This window comes from Homarus americanus, unplaced genomic scaffold (assembly GCF_018991925.1).
Source record: "Homarus americanus isolate GMGI-L3 unplaced genomic scaffold, GMGI_Hamer_2.0 scaffold20930, whole genome shotgun sequence".
Lineage (NCBI taxonomy): Eukaryota > Metazoa > Arthropoda > Malacostraca > Decapoda > Nephropidae > Homarus > Homarus americanus.
The window spans coordinates 238758-251257 of NW_024748502.1; positions in this window are offsets into that span (position 1 = coordinate 238758).

Consider the following 12500-nt stretch of genomic DNA (forward strand, 5'->3'; position numbering starts at 1 on the left):
AGGTCATTGACCCACATCAGGGCCTGGGAGCGAATCTATAATAATAATAATAATAATAATAATAATAATAATAATAATAATAATAATAATAACAATAAATTCAAAAACAAAAATATAAATCAAGAGTGAGAAACGATATACATTATGTATGTTGTGTTGAGAAATGAAGAGAAACAATTGAGACCCTGCAATTGTATGTAAATGAGGCAGAAAGTCAGATTAGCAACCTGGGACTTGGTCACAATTTTTGTGATGGCATATGGCAGCAGGGTCTACCATTATCAACACATTATTCTTCTAATATCTTCCCAGGAGGTAGTACCTCCCTGTTTGATACCTGCCTACATCGGTATTTCGGTTGAGCAGCGAATAGTAGTGCTCTTTCCAGCACTGAAGGAGACCTTCGTCTTTAATTAGGGAGTTACCATAGGATGAGCGGAGGGGGGCTGCACCACCAGTGATTGGCCCATAAAATGTTTTATTGGAAATAAAAAAGATTGCACATCTAATGCTGATCTGCAATTTTTGTGTTCATGTGCAGCATTTTTAAACCAGTCACTCCTTAGATTGATAAGTTCGCGCTGAGCCACGGCTTTCTTCTTACGAAAGTATCAGCTTTAGTCCGAGACTGAGGGTTGTTCTGCCATTCATTTAAAGCAGCACGTTTATCATGGTCGAGTAGATTGATTTCCGGGTCATTTTCATCAAACCGGTCCTGGTGTATTATTTCAATCTGAACCTAGGGTCTCTCTGTAGGTGTTTCTCATGACAATGTCGAGAATATCCCATTCGGCACTGGGACTTGGGTTGTTTGTTGTCGAGCTGTTTATCAGCCCATGTTCGAGCTGCTCTCTGAAAGCATGTGGTACCGCTGTATCCTCCAGACGCTTAATGTTAAAACCTCTTCTGAAGTCTTGCTGCCTTCACCGTTTTGGAGCGATGTTAAGTAGGAGCTTCGCTCTGACGAGCCGATGGTCAGTGTTGCAGTAGTCTGAGCCACGCATGGTTCCTGTGATAAGGTGATGAGATTGCCAATGTTTGGATTGTGGGTGTTGCCCGAACCCTCGAACTTGTCGGTCTGCCTAAAGAAGGTATTGGAGTTAGTGACGTTTTGTGCAGAATACTTGCTGAGGAGGAGTAGGCCGTTGGAATTATACTTGCCTAGTTCATTTCTCCCTATGGTTCCCTGCCAAATGTCAGCATCTCTGCCAACTCTGGCATTGAATTCACCAAGGAGCAAATCCTTCTCTTCTCTGGTGATAGAGGTTAACTCTCTGTCGAGGTTGGTGTAAAAGGCCTCCTTGATGTCATCCTCTGCATCCAGTGTTGGAGTATATGCACTGATGAAGAAAGTATGACGTTAGTAGTTCTGTGGGAATCTGAGCATCATGAGGTGCTCATTGATCCCAACAGGCATTTTAGTTAGCCTACATAGGATGCTAACTTCGTAAATGCGGTTTCTCTGTGCAGAAGGCTTACTCTTCCAGAAACAGGTATAACCAGACTCCCGTTCTGTGAGTCGATCCTCGTGTGGGTATCGGGGACTCACTAATGGTTGCTATGTCGATGTTATACCTAGCAAGCTCTTTTGGAACAAGAGCGGGTCTTCTTTCAGGACGCTCATTTGTGACAGTACCATAAAAGGGCCCTGACATTCCATACAGCGACCATAAAAGGTTTTATAGTATGTTTTTGTTTTGATCTGTAATCATGATTGTGTTTTCGACCTCATAAGGATGACCGTAATGGGTGTGGTTGCCCAGCCAGGTTGGTACTTTAGGTAGGCTTTGTTTAGGACACCTTTTCTAGCCCCCTCCTCAAATGGGGTGAGCAGAGTGGCTCCTCGAAAGGGCTGCCCAGTCGTACAGACAGGAGCGGATTGCACTGCTGCCTAGATCCTAGTGCATAAACGACCATCTTATCTGTGCCGCCCATGTGCAGAGTTGTGACTAGAGAGCCCCAGCAGTCATCTCTGCCTGTCTCCGTCGCCACTCGTCCGTCGCCATAGGACTTTTGGTGACTTGATTTATGTGGTGAGACAGGAACGTAGGCTGCAACAACACATCTTGGCTCTTCCTTTGCCTGATCCAGTCGATCAAGTGTTGCAACGACTGTGGAGAGGGATAGTTGCAATGGACTGCCGATAGCCCAGTTTGTTGGTTTTCCCTTAGTAACCTGTCCATCAAGCATTGCCTTTGTCTGCCGGTGAAGTCGTTGGATTCCCATGGTGGTCACCTCTTTCTCCTTTACCACCGTTGGGGTCTTGTTGGAGTTCTCTAAGCATATCTGCCTGATGCGGGGCTCCACAGAAGATTTTTCATTTGGTGTTTACTCCCATAGCACTATACTCCCTCTGGGGCCCACTGCTACTCCGAGATCCCGTGTTGATATAGCCTGGGCCCGTGAGGCACCTAGTTATCGTGTGTTTCCACGGGCCCGAATGGCGCGAATTTATGAAGGTGTAGAAGCTGTCGCTAACACAAGAACCACACTCTAAATTAACGAGTTGCATGACCCAGTGTCAAGGAATAGCCCAAGCAGACCGGACAATTCGCCAACTGCACTGGCTAACCATTACCCCGGAATACGATGCGAAAATCGATAAACATCCAGGTCCCCAATTACTGCTAGGTAGACAGGCAAATGACGTAAAGTAACTTGCCCATAGTTTCACCCTGCCCGGGAATCGAACCCGGGTCCGTTCGCTTGCGTTGGCGAGCATACTGAACATTACACCGCTTTACACACACACACACACACACACACACACACACACACACACACACATAAGAACAAAGGAATGGAGGAAACTGCAGCGGGCCTATTGGCCCATACTGGACAGTCCCATTTACACCCAACCCCTATTGCTCATATATCCATCCAACCTATGTTTGAAGCTATCCATCGCATTCGAGTCAATAATTATGTTTGGTAACTTGTTCCAGTCATCCACTACTCTATTTCCAAACCAATGTTTACCTATTTTGAGCCTAAATCTAAATTTGTCTAATTTAAACCCATTGTTACGAGTTCGTTCCTGGTTGGATAGTTTGAGTACCTTTGTTATGGCCCCTTTGTTTAGCCCTGACTTCCATTTATACACCTCTATCATATCGCCTCTCGCTCTGCGTCTTTCGAGGGAGTGCAAATTAAGAAGCTTTAACCTGTCTCTGTAATCGAGGTTCCTAATTCCCGGGATTTTCTGTCCTATAACCACGCATTAATCCATTTTAAATATCTCCTCCAATGCCATGAACCTCCACTATTTTTATTAGTCTTTCATTGGGGACGCTGTCGAGGGCTTTACTAAAGTCAAGATATACCATAGCATAGTCATGCCCATCGTCCACTGATTCGAAAACAGCTGGAAAGAATGTTAATAGATTAGTTAGACATGAACGCTCGCTTGTGAAGCCATGTTGGGAATCATTGATCAACTTGTGCGACTGCAAGTGATTTAGAATAGAGTTTGAAATTATTGCTTCAAATAATTTGCCTGCAATTCATATTAAGCTGATTGGACGGTAGTTAAGGATGGTGATCTATCTCCCTTCTTGAAAATCGGTATTAAATTCGCTATCCTTCAGGATTCTGGTACTAAACCCATTTTTAAGGACATGTTACACAACTTTGCTAAGGGCACACTAAGCTCTTCCTTACATTCCATTAATACTCTGGCAAATATCTCATCGGGACCTGGCGACTTATTAGGCTTTAACTTGTCTATTCACTTACTAACGGTGCCTCGGGTATCATGTTCAAATTTTCGGTGGTGAAAACTGTTGAAAAATATTTATTCAGATTATTGCTCATTTCTCCATCGTTATCAGTTAGCTCGCCGGTATCTGACTGTATTGGTCCAATCGTTTCTCGTGTTTTAGTTTGATACATTTGATAGAAAACCTTTGGGTTTGACTTCGTCCCCCTTGCTACCTTCAGTTCATTATTCCTCTTTGCTTTTCTTATCTCGGTCTTAACCCTACTGGCCAATACCTTATAATAATCTCGGAGGTAAACTTCACCACGATATATTCTTTTACCTATAGCCTTCCTTTGTCCAATAATCTTTAAATAATTGTGTATCCATTTAGGGTCATTTTTGTCTGATCTCAGTTTTTTGTATGGTATGTTCTACCCTTGTACCTTAAATAACTCATTATTTAAATTGTTGTGGAACTCGCCAACCTCAGATCTCGTGATCAGGTCATCCTCAACCGTCATATTTTGTGAGGATATCGTTGTCAGGTCTCCAGGTAAAGTGAGGTCGCCCTCTGTAGGTACCTTATGTGAGGTCAGGTAATCCATCCCCAAACGTGATACCCCTTCTCTCAGCTGCCTTTTCAACCTATCAAAGATTTCCCTTCAGAAATCTGGGATTTTAGTGGAATTTTCCTTTCGTCTGCCATTAAATTCTAATTGAAATCTTATTTCGTTGTGATTGCTGTTGGCAATTTCGTTCCCTACCTCGACATTACGAATGAGGTTTTCTCTGTTTGACAGAACTAATTCGAGTATATTATTACCCAGGGTGGGTTCGGTTATATGTTGACTTAGGTAAACGGTCCTGAACTGTTTCAAGAAAATCCTCAGATTCTGAGTTACCTGTAAAGTCGATCCAATCTATTTGGCTAAAGTTAAAGTCGCCGACTATACAGGCTTTGCTATGTCTGGTAGTCCTGCGCATTTCATCCCAAAGAAGTCGCTCATTAACTCTATCAAGATTACTCCTGCGATTATCCAAATTGTTTCAGTATTCAGTTTAGCTTTTATTTCCTTATTTATTTCACACTTCAGATTATCCCTAACATAGATTGCTACTCCGCCTCCTTTCCTAATCTGCCTATCGGTATGGAATAATTTGTAACCTGCAATTTGGTATTGGACAGGTAACTCTCGTGAGTCTAAGTTTATCCATGTTTCAGTGAATGCTATTATATCGATTTTTTCGGTACATACTAACGCCCTGATTTCATCCATTTTGTTTCTCATACTTCTATTGTTTGCGTAGTAGACATTTAAGTTAGTCTTGTTTTATGTCCTCTCTCTGACGCATTTAGGTTTTAACTCCCTGTGTAATTTAGTTTTGTCTTCATTCCTAGCACTATTTCCATGCAACCTTTCGCTCAGTTTTTCCGCTCCCACTGCAGTCTTCTCCACCTCTGTACCCATAGGTTCCCCTAGCAGTTTGAAGACTTCGACATCATTTGAACTGCCCTCTCGAGAGAGCCAGCCAGGGTTGCCGCCCCATCCCCAGACAGGTCCTTTCTGCCATAAAATTTGTCCCAGTTGTCAATGAATGGGACTGATATTTACTTGCAATATCCGTCAAGACGGCCGTTGACACCAACTGCTCTTGACAACCATTCATTGCGAACTCTGCTTCTAGGCAGGACGCCACATATGATAGGGATCCCTCCCTTCAACCTAATACGTTCTGTAGCTGTCTTGAACTTATCAAGAAGCTCCTCACTCCTACACCGGCCAATATCATTGCCTCCTGCACTGAGGCAGATAATGGGTTTGTTCCCATCACCAGACAAGATATTGTCCATCCTGTCAACTATATCTCCCACCCCAGCTTCTGGTTACCACACCCTTATCCTATCTTTATTTCTACCACAAAAAGCTCTACCCAGGTACCATACCTGGGAATCGCCAACAATTAAGGTTTTCTTACCTTCCTTGTCAGCCCTGTCCCTGACTATGCTAACGTCCAATTCGTCTATCAAAGGACTAAAAGAGTTTTTACACTTAGCTGCTGTCGTTTCCTTGGTGTATTTTCTCACTACCATTTTGGTCGTTCGTCTCCTCACAACCTTCTATTCGCTTGAGTTTTCGTCAGACACGGGCTTTCCTTGCCTCGTGTCTACTTCCTCCATCCTCGCTATCACTTCCTTTAATTTAAAGTTTTCTTCTTTGATCTTTACTAACTCGGCCAGTAGCTCGGCCCTCAGAAGGGCACAGCCCTGTTCACAAGTAGCACTAGCCATTACCGACAATTTATCTCCGGGAGCTAAGTCTGCCGTGAGGTCAGAACACACACACACACACACACACACACACACACACACACACTACTACTACTACTACTAATACTACTGCTACTACCACTTTGCTGTCACTCGGAATCGAGTATGACGATCATCCAGGTATGATACAATGATATCAGTTATTAAGGATGTTACCTGTGTTGGTGAGCAGGGTCGTCCACAAATGTTGCACGTGTAGGGGGCTACATTTGGTGAGGTAGGGGTGGTGGCAGCGTCTTTTCGGCACTGGCGATTGTCTGCCTCGGTATGCAGTTGGGCTATCTCTAAATTATTGATATCTTTCTGTGTGGTGCTCCTCCACGCGTTACCGTGTGGAGTGCGCGTCTCCCAGGTGAGGGGGTCGATTAGGCACTTTTTCATGTTTATCTTAAGACTATCCTTATACCTTTTCCATTGCTCGCCAGCGTTACGTTGACTATTCGTTAGGTGACTGAAATATCTCCTTTGGCAGTCCAACATAGCCAGTCGAACATAGATGTTCATAGATAATGGTAGCCTCAATAGTCCTACAGTTGGTGTCAGCGAGAATACTGGCATATGTTCTCTTGTCTTCCCAGGGAACTCGGAGGATAGAACGTAGACTACGTTGGTGAAATTTTTCAAGTGCCTTGAGGTGCCTCTTGTATGTGACCCATGCTTAGCTGCCATATGCAGTGGATTTGACATCCTGTGTACCGCCGGCAAGGCAGTGGGCTCGTAAAACATGTCTTGCCCGGTGTGTCCACCGTTTCTCTGTGGCTGTCGGACACACTAGAATAACACGTTATAGTACAATACATCCTTCTTTACTCACACGCCAAACTGTGGAATGCTCTGCCTTCTTCTGTGTTTCCATACTTATATAGTCTGTCTCAATTTAAAAAGCTGGTTTTCCGGCATCTTCGTAGTGTACATTAACACAGTACAGTAGAACCTTTTTCTTCTCTATTTTTAATTTCCGTCTGTTTTTATTTTTTCGCCCCTAGGTCCCGTTGTGGGTCGTTCAACCTGTGCCCGGGTGGACTATTTCCCGTAAAAAAAAGAAAAATAAATAAATAAATAAATAAATAAATAAATAAATAAATAAATAAATAAATAAATAAATAAATATATATATATATATATATATATATATATATATATATATATATATATATATATATATATATATATATATATATATATATATATATATATATATATATATATATATATATATATATATATAGCTCTTGCTATCGGTGTCACCCAGGTTACGCAACTCATCCTTGGTGGTGTTGGTATAGTCGTTCAGGAGCTTAAACTTCTTTGCAGAGAATGCAGCTTTCACATTGCAGTTTAATTCTTGGTCCAAGGGCTGGATTAATGACGTAGTGTTGGGAGGAAGGAAGACCACTTTTACGTTGGGGTGACGATCCAACAGCAGGGAAGAGTGTCCTGGTGCGTTGTCAAGCAGAAACAAAATCTTGAATGGAACATTCTGTTACTCACAGAATTTCTTCACGTCGGGAACGAAACAGTCATCAAACCAGGAGAGGGACAGAGTAGAGAACATCCACGCCTTACGTGCGGTCAGCCAGTGGACATTTAGCTTAGTCATGTCCATGTTCTTGTAGGCGTGTGGCTTGCGGGCTGTGTGGATCACCGATAACTTGAGTTTACAGGAACCGGAGGCATTGGTGGCAAAGAGGACGGTTATGCGCTCCTTCTGCAACTTCCGGCCCCGACACTTGCTGGCAGACTTGACAACGAAGGTCTTGGAGGGTAACTTTTTCCAAAAGAGGCCGGATTCGTCCATGTTGAACACCTGGTCGTCGGTGTACTCTCCTTCCTCCATAATCTCACGTAAGAACGGAGGAAAATCCCTAGCCGCAACACGGTCAGCACTGGCTTCTTCACCACAAATGTTAATGTTGTTGATCTTGTTTCTCTTCTTAAACCTGTGCAACCACCCAGAGGAAGCATTGAAGGGTTTGGGCTCTGCATTTCCCATCTTACGTGACACTGCTGCGTACAGTTCACGTGCGTACTCCTGAACTGAGCGCGTGTCGACCACCATGTTCCGTCTTGCCTGACGAATCAAGTAGCTCACAAGTAACTTCTCCGTCTTGAGAAGTACTTTGTTGTGGCAATACTTGATCATTGAAGCACCTGCAGACTTTGTGATGTTCATGTGTTCTTTTATCTTGGCTGCATCCTTCTTTATCGTCCGGATCGTAGATTCGTTCACACCATGCTGGCGCGCCAAATCAACCTGTTTTGTTCTTTTCTCCAACTCTTGGGTGATCTTGTATTTCACCTCGTAGCTTAGGGCACGTCGTATCTTCTTTGGCTTAGGGCGACTGGGTCTAGATAATGCAAGGTTTTTCTGTGGCGGTGGTAGTTCGGTGGCAGCCATTCTTATGGAACAATAAATACCGATATACACGGTGTAGCAGGGAGGGGTGTAACTGACGCGGGTAGGTCAAGGGGCTTCAGCGCTCCGGCGGCAGGGCACGTCATATTACATTAAACCAATCACAGCTAGCAGGTAGGGAGGTAAGGATGCGTGGCCCAATCACAGTCCGATACGTCATATGACGTCACCGATAACGCAACAAAGACATACACTGCGCAACCTACTCGCACCGCTTACCCAACATGGCAGGATGGCGGGAGAGAAGGCGGGAGGTTTGAATCCAAAAATGGTGCTGCGCGAGATGACCGCCAGCCGCTCTCAGCGTATATGAGTAGATGCACCGCGTAAAGTGAACATTCCCGTTCTGGCGGGGTACCGCGTAAATGTAGAAACGAGTAAAACTGAAACGCGTAAAGCGGGGTATTAGTGTATAACATCATCCATCATCACTACATATAACATCATTCATCATCACTACATATAACACCATCCATTATCACTACATATAACACCATCCATCATCACTACATATAACATCACCCATCATCACTACATATAACAACATCCATCATCACTACATATAACATCATCATCCATCATCACTACACATAACACCATCCATCATCACTACAGATCGGTAAAGTTGTTTCCGAGATTCTCGTGCGGACACACAAACAGACAGACATACTTCTTTGTTTTATATATATATATATATATATATATATATATATATATATATATATATATATATATATATATATATATATATATATATATATATATATATATATACTAGAGGAATCACAGCCCTCCGGGCGGCTCTTTCGCCAGGTCACGGTAGGATGCCACCCTCTGGGAGGATCCACATTGTCTCACTGTAATGCATTAGGGTAGAACACATTTTTGGTTTTGCCATTAGGAGCAAGTATGTACAGATTTTTTGCAGTTCCCACTCTGGAGCATCCAACATAGAACTGTCCATGAGAGGAGCAAGGAAACACCAGGTTTTGGCCAACCATCTTTAGGGACTGTCCCTGGCTGTTGTAGATGGTCATGGCAAAGCTCACTTTAACCGGGAACTGAAGTCGCTTGAACTCAAATGGCAGGTCAGTGGTGATGAGAGGTATCCTTGGTATAAAAACGTCCTCTCCTTTTGCTTTTCCTGTCAGTATTGTAGCTTCCAGTACATGTGGCATCATGTTCTTCACCACCAGTCTTGTGCCATTGCAGAGGATTGGTGGTTCAAGATTTCTTAAGAGCATTATAGGAGTTCCAATCTTGAGTGAGGTGGTGAGGAGGCATTCCAGCGGGCTCCAAATAATTAAGGAATCCTCAGGGTACTGGACTGCTTGGTCCTGGTCGATTACTGTATCAACAGATTTGAATGAGGTCTCACTGCCTGGAAGCTGTCTGAGTAGAGTCATGTTGATTTCAGCCACTGTTTCATTCTTTGGTGCCAGAATTGCGAGTTCACGCAACTACTTGTAATCCTTGTAGTGGTGGATAATGTTTGGGTAGACCATGTTAGTGAGCTCAGTTGAGGACTTTACTACATTTCCACATCCTTGAGGAATGATTAGTTGTCCTTCTGAATCAACAGGGAAAGTTCCATTCCCAATCTGTAGTAGATTTTTGCAAACCGTCCAGCATCCTGATCTCCTTGTAGATGTACTCTCATGTTTGTGGATAGGGTGAGTGTCTGAACACTTCTCCAAAGGTATGATGCCTTGAGGCACGCATTTAGTTCATCAGCTGGAGTGCTTCGAGGAATGACAGGTAGGATCTGGCGAAAGTCTCCAGCAATGACCATTGTAATGCCACCCATGAGCCGGTCATTTTCTCGTATGTCTTGCAAGGTCCTGTCCAATGCTTGAAACGCTAACTTGTGAGACATAGTGCATTCATCCCAGACTATGAGGCTGCATTTTTCTAAGAGTTTTGCCTTTGCCGATCCTTTTTAGATGTTGCACACTGGATTCTCATTGTGAGCGAGGTTGAGAGCCAGTTTAAAAATTGAGTGTGCAGTACGTCCTCCTTCTAGTAGTGTTGCAGCAATGCCTGAGGATGCCACAGCAAGAGCAATTTTCCCCTGATGACGTACTATGGCCAACAGAAGGTTGATCAAGAATGTTTTTCCTGTCCCTCCAGGTGCATCAAGAAAGATCATACCTCCCTGCTCCGCTTGTATCGCTTGCAAGATCTATTCATAAGCATTTGCTTGATCAGGCAGCAGGTGGGGCTCATTTTCTTCAACAAAATTCACCAGAATTTCAACTGAGTAGTCTGTCTCTCTGAGCAACTCCCTGTTTGCAGCTACTGGTTCTTCTCGGTTTGGGGAAGGCAATCCAAAATCAGTCAGGTTTTTTCCGCATAGCTCCATCAAATTGTCTTCCAGCATGATCAGAGCCCTGTGGAAAATGTCATCCATGAACTCAATCTCTTGACCAGGATGTGTTCTACTTGCTTGATGAAGCAGATCCTCTGAAAGACTTTCTTGGCTTGGGGTGGAAGGTCCACATGTAGCAATCATGAAGGCAAACAGGTTCCTCATTCTCATTGGTGATTGAGTAGATGCTGCCTCTTCTAATGTGTCATTCCAGTGACCATCATCTTCCAGTAGGCCAAGGAGATTGCACGCTTCCTGATAGATTCTGCAGACTTGTCCATTCACTGTCTTGAGTGCTACATATGATGTTGGGCCACGGATGTAGTGCAAAAGTAGTCTCAAACAATAGCATTCAAAGTTGTTGGGGTGAACCGTGTAGACACGTCCCAAAGCATTGCCTGACTTTATCCCTGGATATCCTTCAACATCGGATCCTTGAGCTCTTCTTTGGAACTTTTTCATTGAAGTCTGCCATATGTAGAACTTGGGTACGTCAACATACAGGAGTATTTGAGCAAACTCATCTTCCTGTGAAAGCTTAAAGAATGCAGTGAGGGTCGTATCAGCAGGATTTACCATTTGATTTTGGAGGGACTCTTCTGTGAAGTATACTCTTTGTCCATTTTCCAGGTGAACAGCCAGATGAACTACTGTTGGACATCGTTCGTGTATGGGAATACTAAAAATTCTCCATAGGGCTTCATTGCTGCATATATAACGGCCTTGCTGAAACTGTGTTACCTCATCCTGATTTCCATCCTTTTCCAATGCAAAGATCGCTTGGTCAGAGCCTTTGTTGGCGTATTTGTCTACTGTTATTTCACTGTATGTTCCAGGTCGCAACACTGCCGTAAAGCTTCCATCGCCTGGCACTCTTCTCCTGTACTGAGGATACCCATCTTCTCCACTCTGAGTATCCTTTATCAGATCTTTTGGGAAGTTTTTGTTGCAACGTCCATCTTTCATGCAGGGAGAGTGTCTGTTGAATGGTCCACATGGCCCATGAATCATTTGCTTCTTGATGATCTCAGAGAACTGGATCTTCTTCTGGATCAGGAAACTCTGCTCGCATGCAGTTGTCAATCATGTTCGGTCGAAGTTTCTATTTCAACCAGATCAAGACATGGGCATGTGGTAGACCTCGTTTCTGCCACTCAATGAAGTACATGTGGAACCGTGCAGGGCCAAAGATTGATGCTTTTGTAAGCAAGTCCATGAGTTTGATCACTTTCTGACGAAATACTCTCGCTATAATATCATGCCGATCTTGTCCTTTCTGGCCTTCCATTAGAGCTTCTGTTATGTCAGTCCATACAGGGTTGCATGTAAAAGTAATGAAGAGATCTGGTCGTCCATAGTTTCTGACGTAGGTCATGGCGTCTCAGAGAAAGGTGAACAAACAGAGACAGACTTTTTTGTTTTATATAAATAGATCATCACTACATATAACACCACCCATCATCACTACATATAACACCACCCATCATCACTACATATAACACCATCCATCATCACTACATATAACACCACCCATCATCACTACATATAACACCACCCATCATCACTACATATAACACCATCCATCCTCACTACATATAACACCATCCATCATCAATACATATAACACCACCCATCATCACTACATATAACACCATCCATCATCACAACATATAACACCATCCATCCT